Source organism: Dermacentor albipictus, unplaced genomic scaffold (genome assembly GCF_038994185.2).
Source record: "Dermacentor albipictus isolate Rhodes 1998 colony unplaced genomic scaffold, USDA_Dalb.pri_finalv2 scaffold_15, whole genome shotgun sequence".
In the NCBI taxonomy this organism is placed as follows: domain Eukaryota; kingdom Metazoa; phylum Arthropoda; class Arachnida; order Ixodida; family Ixodidae; genus Dermacentor; species Dermacentor albipictus.
The window spans coordinates 12,409,410-12,424,152 of NW_027225569.1; the positions used below are offsets into that span (position 1 = coordinate 12,409,410).

General features: G+C 42.7%; 1 non-coding gene across 1 annotated transcript; it reads left to right on the forward strand.

Moving 5' to 3' along the window:
- Positions 1–238: 238 nt before the first annotated feature.
- Positions 239–310, forward strand: TRNAE-UUC (transfer RNA glutamic acid (anticodon UUC)). Its single transcript has one exon. It is a non-coding gene; the product is annotated as a tRNA-Glu (tRNA).
- Positions 311–14,743: the final 14,433 nt, after the last annotated feature.

The following is a 14,743-nucleotide window of genomic DNA, read 5'->3' on the forward strand; positions in this document are numbered from 1 at the left end:
TATAAATGTGTACTTGGTTTGTGCTGCAAACATGGAATAAATAGGAAAAATCTGGCGCGGTCTAGTGGTTCGATTCGCGGCGTCAGAAGTGTGCGGTCTGATGGTGTAACGGTTAGCGCTCTGAATCCAGCAATCCGAGTTCAAATCTCGCTGAGACCTATTATTTCTTCTTTTGCTTCGCCCAGTTCACCTGCAGTACTTAGTGAGCGACAGCCGCGCTGCTAGACTGTGTCTCGAATCCGGCGTGGTCTAGTGGTTAGCATACCTGGCTTTCACCCAGGAGGCCCGGGTTCGATGCCCGGCGTCGGAAGTTTACAGGCTCATGGTGTAACGGTTAGCACTCTGAATTGAAGTAACCCGAGTTCAAAACGGAGCGAGACCTTTTGTTTGTTCTTTTGATTCGCCCAGTTCACCTCCAGTGCTTAGTGAGCGACAGCCGCGCTGCTTGACCGCATCTGGAATGAGGCGTGGTCTAGTTTGCGGCCCGCTCGGGCCTAGGAATCCGGTTTTCGGAAACGACCCAACAGGATTGTCAACTTGTTTTGCCACAGCTGCCATCAGGAACTACTATACTTACAACTGTGTTCTTACACGGTGACTTGAAGGCAAGGCCTAATAGCGTCGAGCATTTTCGCGATGCACTAGTCCGCCATCAGCTCATGTCGGAAGTGGTTGCCATCGGGGCCTACCAAATGAACCACGTCTGGGCCATCACCTTCAAAGACGTTCAAGGCAACAAGAAGCTTTTGTCTACCAAAGCTTTTAGCGTGAATGACCACCGTTCTGCTGTGATTGACCCCTGCAACTAAGATGTGAGAATGAAGTTGTACTGGCTTCTCCACACCACGCCCGATGAAGATGTCAAAGCAGCCCTGGCAACATTCGGAACCGTGACCGAAATCTCCAGAGAAATATGGCGTGTTACCGGTTGCAACGACAAGGGGTCACATACACGCCTAGTGTCGTTGCATTTGAAGACAGGGACGTCAGTCGAAGACCTGCCTCACCAGGTGCGAGTAAAGGAGGATCATGCTCTAGTCATCGTGCCAGGAAGGCCTCCGCTTTGCCTCCGGTGTCATTGTACTGGCCATATACGTCGCGAATGTCGCGTGCCGCTCTGTGGGCTGTGTCACCGCTACGGCCACGAAGAGACCCAGTGCGTGGGTAGCTACGCGATCCTCACTGGGCCGGGTCGTAGTAACATATTAGACGAACACCTGATGGATCAGGTCGACGCCGAAGAGACAGCAGCAGCAAGCGAAACACATCCCAGCGAGGACAAGACGCCTGAGGCCACGCCCCCCGATGTAGAGGAAGCGCAGAAACTTCAGAGTGCCACTGAGGAACTACCGCAAAAACTTACCCCTGCAAACGATACCGTAAGCATAACTACTGTCAAAGAGCCTGGGCCCAGCGAAACACGGGAAGGCAAGAAGGAAGAAATGTGCACCGACGTCACTATGGGAATGCCGGCTACGGCAGTTACTAAGCGCCCGCGAGAAAAAGCAAGCAGTGACGACCAGCGCTCTGACTCAAAGTGTGTAGAAGAACCTCCCTCCACAACAGCGTCCACCCGTAGGTCTAGCTTCAAGCCAAAACCTACCGTGCTACCAGACAGGAAACCAACGCCGTAGTCTATGCTCCCGCGTTAGCGGGAGCATGGTTCGGCTAACCACTTCGTTGCGGGACCGGTGAAAGACTTACATCTACAATGGACAATCACGGATGGCAACTCAACCAAGCGACGGGCTGCATCGGGTGCAGCAAAGACCGCAGTGGTCACTGGTCTAGCGTTGTAAGTTTCCACTCATCTGAACAGTATCTTGTGTCGGTTTGTGTAAACTTTACTTACACTGGCCGTTAATCCTGGAATAGCCCTTCGTGTTGCAACACTGAACGTACGCGGCTTTGGAACCCGAAGGCAGCAACTTCAACTGAGCCGCCTCTTATTAGAAAATGATATCGACATTCTAGCTATCGAGGAAACAAAAATTGAAAGCGAGGAACAAACTGATGTGATGGTGGAAATGTTTCGGTCAAGATATAATCTCTTTGTGCCACGCCGTGGGTAAATCAGGGGGGTGCGAAATTTTTTTTGCGTAACTCCGTCGGAATTGTAGAACAGTCTGTCATCGCTTCTGAAAGTGGTCGGTTAGTTGTTTGCAATTTTTATGTTAAAGAGGCACTATGGCGAATTATTTGCATTTATGCATCAAACAAAGCTAGTGAGCGTTTAGATTTTTTCCGATACATCGAAACCTTCTTGAAATGCGAAAGAAATGTGTTACTATTAGGAGACTTGAATTGTGTATGCATGGCTGAAGACAACGCCAAGAACCTACCGATATATGATAAGAGCGCATTGCAACTTAGCGCAATAGTTCAGGAATACGACCTAATTGATATAGGCGATGTACTGCGAGAAAAGCAAGCAAGTTCAGTTCACGCATATCCAGGGCACAAGCCACGCCCGACTTGACCGAGTGTATCTGACAGCAAGCCTCTTATCTTTTTGCACAACATATGCCGTTAAGCACGTAAGCTTTAGCGATCATAGCTTAGTATTGCTATGTTCACACTACGGTCGTAACGCGCGTAACAGCTCTTTTGGCGTATCGAACGTAACGGCTGTAAAAAACGTTACGGCAGTTAAGCCGGTACCTTTGTTCACATTTACTGCTGTTAAATTACGGCTTTTACAACAGGCCAATCAAATTTGGAGCTGCAGAATCGACGTCACCAGCGGTCCAATATGGCTCCTGCCAACATGCGAGCGCTGGCCGAGATCGAAGAAATTCACGCTCAAAACAAACTTATAGTCATGTATTCAATCGCCCAAAGACGACGAAGGCGACGCAGAAGGGTTTGGGTGCGACAAGTATTTCTCGACAGGGCCGTGGACGGCGATTTTCACAACCTTATCGCCAAGCTCCGACTTGGTGACGCTGCGATGTTTTATAACATCATGCGCATGTCGCCCCAGCAGCTCCGCTTCCTTGAAAACCTAGTGAGACCACTCATCGAAGTTCGGAGCACGCATCTGCGGCCATCGATTTCCTCGGCGGATAAACCAGATGAACTGAAAACAGTCTCGCTAGGCGCACTGCAAAAATTTTTAAGAACACAGCCAATCGTGCGCACGGAATGGTGGAATGGCACTTCCCGCGCCCGGAGCTGTCTGCAGACGGAAGGACGGAAGTGTCGTCACCGGTTGTTGAAAGACGAAAGCTTATCGATCATTGGCTGTGTAGCAACGGTCGTAACATAACAGTCGTAAATGTTGCCGACCCTTTAACACTCTCACCCACGATTTTTGCGAGAATTGCGCACGTTGGCACCTTTACGTTCGCAGTCTGAACTAGACGCATACGCTTGTTGCGCTTCCGCTTACGTATGTTACGAAAAATGGGCGCCTTACGAACGTAGTCTGAACATAGCATAACTGTTACAATAGGCACAAAGCGTAAAACGAGCACCTTTAATTGGGACCTCTGGAAATTCAATGATAACCTCCTGCAAGAAGAAATCTTTATCGAAGTAATAACGGCAAGAAATAAAGAAATGCAGGAAAACGACTTCATCAGCCCTGTCGAGTTGTGGGAGCACTTAAAGTGTGAAATTAAGATGAGCGCAATCGAAAGAGCTAGTGTCGTGCGCTACAAGGCAAGACAGAAAGAAACCGAGTTGCAGTGTACTCTAGACTATCTCCTAAATGCGAAAAGTACTGTTCCTCACCTGCTTGCAAACAAAGTTAAAGAAGTCAAAAGGCAACTTGAGAATATTGATGCAGAAAAATATCAAGGTGCGTTGATAAGGTCGCGTGCCGAGCGGCTCTGGATGGGCGAAACACCTACCAAGCGAGCGTTAAGTGACGAAAGAAGCTACCCTACGAGAAATGCAATAACATAGCTGCGCTACCAAGGTGCGCTTTCCACAGTCAAAAGGTTATCAAACGAGCGCTAGTGCAACGTTTCAGAAACTTGATTTGAACTTGACACGCTCTGAAAGTGCTCCACATGTGAGTCTGCCTGATCTTGCAGTGTATCACCCAGTGTATTCTAATTCTATTTACCCTGTTCCAGACCTTGGCCTCATCTGTAAACGAGTTAATAATCATTAAAAACTTCTGAAAACTTTCTCTTCTGGCCTGCCTACAGGTTCTCCTGCCTTGGGATTTTACTTTCTTAAAGTTGATAAGATTCTCTGCAGTGGGGGAAGCACGTAGCAGCCCCTACCCGTACAAAAATAATTGAGAAGGCATTGATATATTTTGATCAATGTTGAGTTTTTTATTGAGAAATTATTGAGAGTATGTTGGAGAATTGTTGGGTTGAGTGTTGAGCATTCTTGAATATTGGCCACTGAAATCGAATTGAAACACCATTGGATACCTCAATGTTGAATAATTGTTAAGTTACCATTGAAAGACCATTGTGCTTAGACGGCCCGTTGTGTTTGTTTTGTTGAATAGTTGTTGAGTTACCATTGATTCTGCGTTGAACTAACGTTGTGGTATTTCGGTTGACCTGTTGTTGAGTTATAATTGCCACAGCATTTCTTTCTTTCTTTCTTTATTGATTTATTTAAGACAATGAACAGATTGTCTTAGGGGACACGGCTAAAGGCAAAACATTTGCCTGACTAGGCCGTGCCACCCGTACATTGGGAGCAACATGGCAGTGGCAGGCTTTCAGGAGGTCACACATGAAATTAAAGTAGTACACATTTTCAACACTTGAGTACACAATTCGCGTAAGAAGAAAGAAAAAAAAAGGTTAAAGTTTATACAGTTTTCTAATCAATTGAAGCACAACAACGACAGGAAAAAAAATTATGTACGAAATTTTCCATACCTGTAGCTGAAAGGTTAAAGTATACACAGTTTTCTAAAAACAACAACAAGAAACATGAACAAAATTTTCTATACCTGTAGTTCAACTTTTTATTAGTCTTCGGATAGTAACAATTCTTTTACCGTTTTCTTAAAGCTTTGCTTTGAAATTCCAGAATTTAGCAGGTCCAATACCAAGGGGTAGTCGTTTAGAAGGTTAGGAAGTTGAACTGCTAGTTTTTGATCTCCGTATTTCGTTCTGCAACGTGGTTTTCCTATCAGAGTTTTCCTGATGTTATAGTTTGTCGTTCTGCCATGGTATTTACTTTGGAAGGAACATTTGTCTTCCCAGAATTGCCGTGAAATTTCGAGGAATAATTTGTAAGTGTGAAGTTTTGATGCTGTTAATATTTTATATTTGTTATAGTATAGTTTAGTGGTACCAGTGCATTCTAAGTTACCTATCGCGCGCAGTGCGCGGTTTTGGAGTGTTTGAATTGATTTTAAGTTAGTTTGTGTAGTGGTTGACCAAACTAGCAAACAAAACGTTAATCGAGAATGTATAAGCGCGTTGTAAATATTGCGCTTCACATTTATCGGTAGCAAATATCGCAACCTATTTAGCACACCGACAGCACGAGCTATATTTTTTCTAAGAACGTCTACGTGCGGTGACCAGGACATATATTCATGGAATATAACTCCTAAAAATCTGGCTGTTGTTGTCTGTTCGAGGTTGACCTTCTGAAACTGGAGTGTTATCTGAGGGTGGATTATTGTTCCTGTTGATTTAAACACTAGATACTTAGTTTTAGTTATGTTTAATTGGAGTTTATTCGCATTTAGCCACAAGCTTAGTTGCTGTAACCAGATGTTAGCTTGCTCAAAAAGATTTCCTATTTCCCTTCCTGAGAAGAACACGTTAGTATCATCCGCGTATAATATAATATTGGAACAGCCTTGAATATTGACAATATCATTAATATAGAGTAAAAATAAAACAGGCCCCAAGACGGATCCTTGCGGCACGCCGTACTTAATGTGCTGAATTTCGGAACTAACTCCATTTATTGTTGTGTACTGTGTTCTAGAGGTCAGATAGCTTTTGATTAGGGATAATGCGACACCACGAATTCCATAAAGAGGTAGCTTTTTCAAAAGGACATCGTTATGCACGCAATCGAAGGCCTTCCTAAAATCTAGAAAGATACCTAGAGTTACCATTCGGTTTTCTATGTTGTCAAGGATTTGTTCTTTTATTTCAAGTAAAACGGTTGCTGAAGATTTAGTCTTACAGAAACCATATTGTTCCTGAGCTATTATTTTATACGTGTTTAGAAACTCGCAAAGTCTTCTATTAATTACATGCTCAGCAATTTTCGCGAAGACAGAAAGAACGGATATTGGCCTGTAGTTATTCATGTCGTTAACTGGGCCACTCTGATGAATGACAGTCACTCGGGCTAGCTTCATCCTGTCTGGAAACACACCGTTAGAAAGAATTAAGTTACAGATATGTGAAAGAGGCGTGCTTACAATTTCACTGACGGCTTTCAACGGCTTCACTTTTATATCATCTTCACCTGAAGCACAACTGTCTTTCAACGATAAAATTATTGTCTGTATCTCGTGCTGCTCAGTAGGCGCCAAGAACAGCGTAGAAGAACATCGATTTAATATATATTCCGTGCAAGAGACTGGTATATCATTTTGTGAGGACGCTCCAGCATGAATAAAATGAGAATTAAAAGTATTTGCAACCTCAATATCTGACAATTCACTATGCTGAAATGCAACTCTTCTTGCGATAGCGCCTTTGTTAATTACTTCATTGATCGCTTTCCACATGAGATTTGAATTTCCCATGATAGCAAAAAACTTGTTCGCGTAATATTCTTGTTTAGAGCGTTTATTATCGGAATTCAATTTGTTACGCTCAGATTTGAAAGACCGAAAGTCATCTTCGATTCTGCTACCCAAAAAGATTTGGAAGAGCTTGTTACGACATTTTATCCTGTTATAGAGGTCACGAGTTATCCAAGGCTTTCTAGCTTTGTTGTGTTTTTTTAAACTTCTTAAGTGGGAAACATCTGTTGTATAACAACGCGAAGGTAGATATAAAAACATCGTAAGCATTCTTTACATCAGTTTCCGCGGTCACTTCGTCCCACCGATAACCAGAGACTAGTTCAACTAGTTCAACTAGTTCAATTTCTTAACACTTTGTTCTGAATAAATTCTTTTTAAGCTTTCAGGGCATATATTGGATGGCTGTCTATGAGGTAGCAGACAGTATATAGGCAAGTGATCACTAAGATCGCACATCAAGACTCCTGCCCTTACATACTCAGCAGAAAAACTCGTCACACAGAGGTCAAGTGTTGTCTGGCTTGTAGGTGTGATGCGAGTAGGCACGTTGATGACATTTGAACACCCGTATGATTCAAAAGTTTCCTGAAAACGCGTATATTCTAGGTTGTCTGGGCAAGCATCTATATTAAAATCGCCCATTAATATTGTTTCGAGCTTAAGTTCGGTGCTGAGTTCTAATAATTTTTCAGTAAAGTCTAAGAACTTGCACATGGATCCAGATGGCGGGCGGTACGCTAGCGAAATCAAGGTGTTCATGCAGTGAAGACCAATACATTCATAGCATTCGTTAACAATCTTGAGCGCGGGGATTATACTGTACGACAAACCAGAACGGACATAAATAGCAATTCCTCCTCCTAGTTTTTTCGTTCGGTAAACACAAATACAGTCATATCCGAAAATAGAAGCGCATTCATTCTCTGATGTAAACCACGTTTCACTAAAACAAAGCAAATCGAAGCAGTCTTGCAGCTCAGACAGGTACAAACTGACTTCATCAAACTTATTTCTCAAACTTCGCACATTAAATTGAAATATTGAAAGTGGACATTGGTTCTTTAACGACACGACATCCCCAGAAAATTGGAATTCCAGGGTCGCCATTGTGGTTTGGTAAACATAACACATCTTTTGCTATCACGCATGCCGCCATCACTTGAAAAGTATATCGTGGCACAGGCAAGATGCCATTGAGATCTCAGAAGTCGCCGTTGAAATATGATTGACGTTTCGTTGGGCTAGTGTATTTTTATTCATATATTGAAATTGCTTCGCTGTTCACACTTGCATGCCCCGGTGCCTGCTCATAACTTTCCCAAACACAAACAAAATCAAAGGAGAGACTGATCAACTTGAAGCACCTTTATTTACGCTAAAGATGCGTGCACGTGAAACATTATTACAGTACATAAGGCACCACTACATCGAACCTTGAGACAGAGGCTAGTACCTATAGCACTCTACCAGTGTAAATACATCTGAAAAAACCTATACAAATGAATCCAATCAAAACGATCATTGTGCTCTTCACTTTCGACTTACGTTTATGACTAGAAGGCAAAGCGACTCAAAAGGCAGGGCTTAAGCAGAGCCTTGTAACAATCAAATTTGAAGACATGAACACTTGGAGCTGCTTGCATGTGAATACACAAAAAACATCTGAATATGTTACATTAAAATGTTGCGCACACTAACACATCACAGGAAGAGCTACGGCTGACGGTGAGTAGGCAAAATAACCAACTTGAAACAAATGACTTCACGTAAATATATACAACCTTTAGCACACGTCTTTCACCGCGATTAAAATTTAATGAAGCACCAAAGTAAACTTGCCTGAGCTTTGTCTTCGAGATATATATATTTTCATGTTGCCCAATTATTTTATAAAATAACATCACTCAACATAGCTATTATTTAACGAGACATCATTTAGAAAGTTGCCGGGCATGAACACCTGAATCGTGTTTCTGACAAGCCAGGATTGCTTTCTTCAGAAATAAACTTGTAAAGCTTTTGTGTAATGAAAGCAGCGTATCTCCCTGACACAAGTCAAGAACAAACAGTACACCATTTGAATATGTTAAGTTGTGGTACAGAGGAGTTGGTTAGTGGCATTTCCTCAATTTAGTGAGCTCATTTGCAGGTAAGCTTTCTATACTTGCACAAAGTTAATTAAAGCACTTTTGGGGGCCTTTTTTCCTATACCCAGCAACTAAGTGCTACCTCAGTCAATAAAGAGATAAGGAAAGGCTAATACCTTGAACGATAAGAGAAAAAATAAATATTTAGCACAGAAAATTGGTAGTAACACATGGCTAACACAATTCCAAACAGCCAAATAAATGGTCACCTGCACTTTCAGTATCAAGCACCTCAGAAATAGTCTCACAGTATGAGAAAAGGTTCCAATGAAACGACAGCCCGATTGCTGAGACAGTGAAAAACGCAAATAAATCATATACGAAACACCAATTACCTCAATTTCGCAGGTAAAATGTTATTAAAATAGCACTAGAATTTTGCTGCATAAAATACATAAAGGTTGCATAAAAATTGGGAGAAAGCAGTAACTGAAAGACAGAGGGAGCTACAGCGCACCCATGTTTCATTTATTTCATTTATTCAACCTTAAGGGCCCGAAGACATTACATAAGGGGGGGGGGCGTGTATCAAAGTAAAACAGCTTCATAAGAAAGTTACATAATAAAGTGCACATTAGTTGTAATAGGTACATAAAAAGAAAATTTCAAAAAAGAAGAAGGCGGAACATATACACAATAACAACAAGGCGATAAATAAATAGATGTGGTATTCATGTGGTTATGTTGGTATTATCAAAATCGTTTAGTTTTTCGCGGAATATTTTGCGATCACTGCACGAAACAATGTGATCCGGGAGTGCGTTCCAAAGTGTTATGGCATGGGGGAAGAATGAGCTGCTCATCGCCGTCGTCTGGCACTTTATCGCCGCCAAGGGGCGACTATGAGATAAACGGGATGATGTTCTAAACGGGCGTTTTAAGAGGGCGTGTCCTGAATGGGTGAAATAAAAGAAAGTGTGAAGAAGGCAAAGACGAGAAGTTACGCGCCGTGAACTAAGCAATGGGAGAGACAAAGTTTGTTTTAAGGTGGTTACGCTGATATGTCTAGAATATTGTGACGTAATGAAGCGAGCAGCGCGGTTTTGTATGGCTTCTAAGTCATCGGCGAGATAAGCTTGTGAGGGATGCCAGATGGATGATGCGTACTCAAGTTTGGGTCGCACATACGTTAAATATGCTAGTTTTTTTATTTCAGACGATGCAGATTTTAGGTTACGTCGTAAATACCCTAGTGTGCGTGAAGCTTCGCAGCGAATTGTTTGGATATGTTTCACCCATGAAAGTGATGGCGTCATATGAACTCCTAGATATTTGTAAGTACACGTGTGATCAATAGGAACAGAGTTAATGCGATAAGTGTGGTGTACGGTGGTGTGTTTGCGCGTGAAAGATATTACCTTGCATTTAGTGAGGTTAAGAGGCATGTGCCATTTTTCGCACCAAGAAGCGATAGTATCAAGGTCGTGTTGTAGGGCGATTGTGTCGTTAGATGTATGAAGGGGGTTATAAAGAACGCAATCGTGTGCGAAAAGCCGCAGCTTCGTTGATATGTTAGTGGGAAGGTCATTTATGTAAATCAAAAACAATAGAGGAGATAAACCTGCGCCTTTGGGAACCCCGGAAGTTACACTGGTAAGGCTTGACTGAAAATTGTTAGCATACGTAAACTGAACGCATCCTGTTAAAAAATTTTCAATCCATTTGATAATCTCGGGGCGGATACCGAGAGAGGATAACTTTGCAAGGAGATGGTTGTGAGACACGTGGTCAAAGGCCTTAGAAAAATCTAGAAAAATTGCATCTATTTGAAGGTGATCGTCCATGTGTACTAGAAGGTCGTGAGTAAATTCGGCAAGTTGAGTTTCGCAAGACAAACATTTACGAAAACCGTGTTGTAAAGGGTAAAAAAAATTGATTGATTCTAGGTAATCCATTAGGTTAGATGCTATAATGTGCTCAAGGAGCTTAGATGGGACACTGGTTAGAGAGATCGGACGGTAATTAGTGGGGTTATCGCGCCTTCCTGCTTTAAAAATGGGAATTACCTTCGCTTTTTTCCAATCGTCGGGAACGTTTCCTGTGTTTAAAGATTGTTTAAATATAAGGTACAAAAATTTTGTAAAAAGAGTTATAGTACTTTTAAGTAATTTGCTGTTTATGTCGTCGCAGCCAGCTGACGATGATATTTTAAGAGAGCGAATTAGATTAGATATGCCATCTGGGTTTAGTTGCACTTCAGGCATTGTTTTTGCCGAGAAGCTAGGTAAAGGTTCCATAGTGCAGGGATTAGGGACGTGAAATACCGACGTGAAGAACTCATTTAGGGCTGCTGCGGAATTAGTAGGGCTTATTAATTCGTCATCTGAGTCAACGAGATTTATTTCGTTAGTTTGTTGTTTCGTGGAGATGACACGCCAGAATTTGTTTGGGTTTGAGCGAAGCATTGTAATTAGGTCAACAGAGAAGAATTTGTCCTTGGCCTCATTTATTGCTTTAATATATTCAGTCTCACAGAGGCGGTGTCGCTCCCATGCTTCTGGACTATTTGTAGTTTTGGCGGTTCTGTAGAGGCGCTTTTTCCGGTTAAGTAGTGATTTCAAGTGTTTGTTAAACCATGGGTTATTTGAGTCGGACTTAATAATTATTGTAGGGACATATTTGTTTTTTAAGCTTAGCAACGTGTTTTTATAGAGCTCCCAATTAGCATTTACAGAACGGGTTGCGTAGGACATTTCGAAATGTTCATAAAAGTGAGTGAGTTCATGATTGATTAGCTGAAAGTTTCCTCTATTATAGTCAGTGATTAATTTCTTCGTAGGTGATCTTCTTTTTAGTGGTATAGAAAGGGATACATGAAGAAGGTTGTGGTCGCTAATTCCGGGCAGTATTGTCACACTTGATATATCATCAGGGCAGCTGGTGAGTAAAAGATCAATTGTGTTATCGCCTCTAGTGGGGCTGGTTATTGATTGATGGAGGTTGAAGTCTAGCGCCAAGTCTAGGAATTGTTTGGATTCATTCAATGGCGATTGATTAGTTACTGAAAGGAGGGCCCAATTGATGTGAGGGTAGTTAAAATCACCGAAAAGAAAAATGGGCGCATCGGGGAATTTGTCTTTTATGTTTGTAAGGGAACTGCGAAGGTGATCACAAAAAAGCGGATGACTGTCTGGTGGTCTATAGCAAATGCCGTATATTGATTTTACCGAGGAATTATGTACACATACCCATGTTAGTTCTAAATTGGGATCATGGCAGATGAGTGAGGACGATAGGTTATTGTTCACTGCTATAAGGACGCCGCCTCCTCTCCTTTCTTTGCGGTCATGCCGGTATAGCGTGAAATTCTGATTTAAGGGGAAAACTTCGCAATCTTTGATGTTGTCAGTCAGCCATGTCTCCGTGAGAAGAATTAGGTCTGCGTCGATGTCTGTGATAAAACCGTGTAGCTGTTCACGTTTCGGAATTACACTTCTGATGTTTGTGAACCCAATGTTTACATTTATTGACAAAGATGAACGGTTGCTTGAACGACCTGTGTTGTTTAGTTTGTGTCATTCGGTGTACGTATCAGCCTTGTCACGCGACGGATGTGCGGAAGATACTAATGAAGGGGGTTTTGCGCATTCTAGGACAGCATCGGTTGCAGTGTCATAAAAATATGACTTATTGCCTACGTAAAGTTTGTCAACAAAAAGCTTAAACGCACATTTTTGAGGGCGTATGAATTGGATTAATTTGGAGCGCGCGTGGCGAGTAGAGGGAGCGAAATCTTCTCTGATAGCGTAGTCAGTTCCTTTCAGTTGGCGGCCGCAAGCAAGAATGTTTTCTTTAGTCTTGTAGTGATTTAGCTTTACAATAATTGGTCTCTTCTTTTCGTTACCATATTTGCCTAGGCGGTGCGCACGTTCAATGGCGTTTCCGTCCAATTGCAGTTTCAAAGTGTCAGCGCAAAGTTTTAGGATCTTTTTTTCAGACTCTTGCCAAGTTTCTTTTTCTGTGTCATCGAAACCAAGAAATAGAAGATTGTTCCTGCGCATTCGATTGTTAGTGTCGTTGCTAGCCGCTTTCAGAACCGCGATGTCACGCTTAATTTGAATTGCCTCGTGGGCAGCTGGATCGGGATTGGTTTTCGGGTTTGCGATTTCCAGTGCGGCTAGCCGGTTGCTAATTTCTGTGAGCATTTTGTCCTGTGCTAACTGAGCGGTTTTCAGGTCATTAAGTTCGGTCCGCATAGTATCTTGGCATTCTCTGAGTTTAGTTATGACAGCCTGAATTTCTTTGGTAGGACCGGGGTTCAGCTCTACGTCACCGGAAAGAATCAATAGCAGGTGGTATAGCAAATTGAAGGCAACAGCATCCGTACACATGCGAATAGCGCGGCCCCAATCGGGGTCGTAGGGGCACGACACCGCAACAAGATAACGGTTGTCACTCCGGTACTCGGCTGAGTAGCGGAGGTAACTAACCTGCAGAAATAGACGTGGGGTGAGCATGGTGTTGCATGCGGTGTCGTGCCCCAAGTGGTCGATTCGTTGCTGCGCCTTAAGTAGCCTGTGCTCGGAATGCGTGACCGGTGACGTAATCGATGATAGGGGTTGCCAGGCCAGGAGAAGAATCCGGGCTGGGTCTGGGATTTCCGGGGGTGTCGGCGGGTCCGTAGGCCATTCAACGATGCAGTCGCCTGCCTCGTGAAGGCACAGGGTGCTGGGCTGTGGCAGAAGCTCAAGGGAAGAGCACGAACCAGGCGATAGGCAGCACACGAGCATCTGCAGAAATAGACGTGGGGTGAGCATGGTGTTAGATTACAAGGAAAATTATATATACGCATATTTAAGTTTACAATTTTCGCTCCAACATATAGAAAAAGAACGCATGCACTTGGAGCGTAAAAAGGTTCATGTGCCTGGAGACAGCGCAGTACAAAGAAGCGTCATGAGAACCGAAAAGTAGACCTTACTACGAATGCTTGACACCTACAATCAGGCATGTGCCATGTCATGCCTTGAATGGATGAAATTCATAAATCTTACACACAAAGGAAGTTACCATCACTCTTATTGGCTTCCTCAGGGGACTCCTTGAAATTGAACTAGAAAAATATACTCAGTGTCAAAAACAAAGAGAAGATAAGACCCTATAGCGTTCTTCCTGAATAAACAGCGCAAATAACTTCATCAATTCTACGAACACTCCGCCAATTCGGTGTACATGTATATTTCACAACCACCCAAACAGAGACGAGAAGGATGAATTAAGGTAGGAACACACATGAACGCTGACTCAAGTAGAAGTTTATTCGTGAAGACAAAGATTTTAAACACACTGGCCAACTTCACAAAGAAAACGCCATGGAGGCGCAGCATACACAGCTCGGCACAACAAAAAAGGACCGATATACGTCCTGTAGAATAAACATGTGCGTCAAAAACTAACAAAAATATGAAAACTGAAAGGTTTCTCCTGTAAGCGATAGTAACGAGAAGTACTGTAGCAACTCTTTCCCACTAAGGGTCACAGAAATCTTGCTTGTGAATATTTCTTCGTGATCAATAAATAATGCTTCCATAAGTCCTTTTGTATTCTGGTCTTTGTGATGAAACAATCGTTCTTTATGCTCTATACCGCAACACCAGAGGAGTTCCAGATGCAATATTTATTGATCACAAACGAAACAATTGCGTAACCAAGTTATCTGTTGCCCTTAGTGCGAAAAAGTTGTTCTCAAGAGTATTTCCCGTTGGGTAGTATCACTTATCGGACAAATCTTTCGCTTTTTCAATAGATTTGACCGATAGTTCTCGTTTTTTACGCACGTTTATTCTACATGACATGGCTTTATCATATCTTTTTCTTGTCGCACGTGGCTGTTTCTGCCACGCACGCACGGATTTTTACCTTTGCCAAGTTGACCAGTTTGTTTAATACCTCCCAG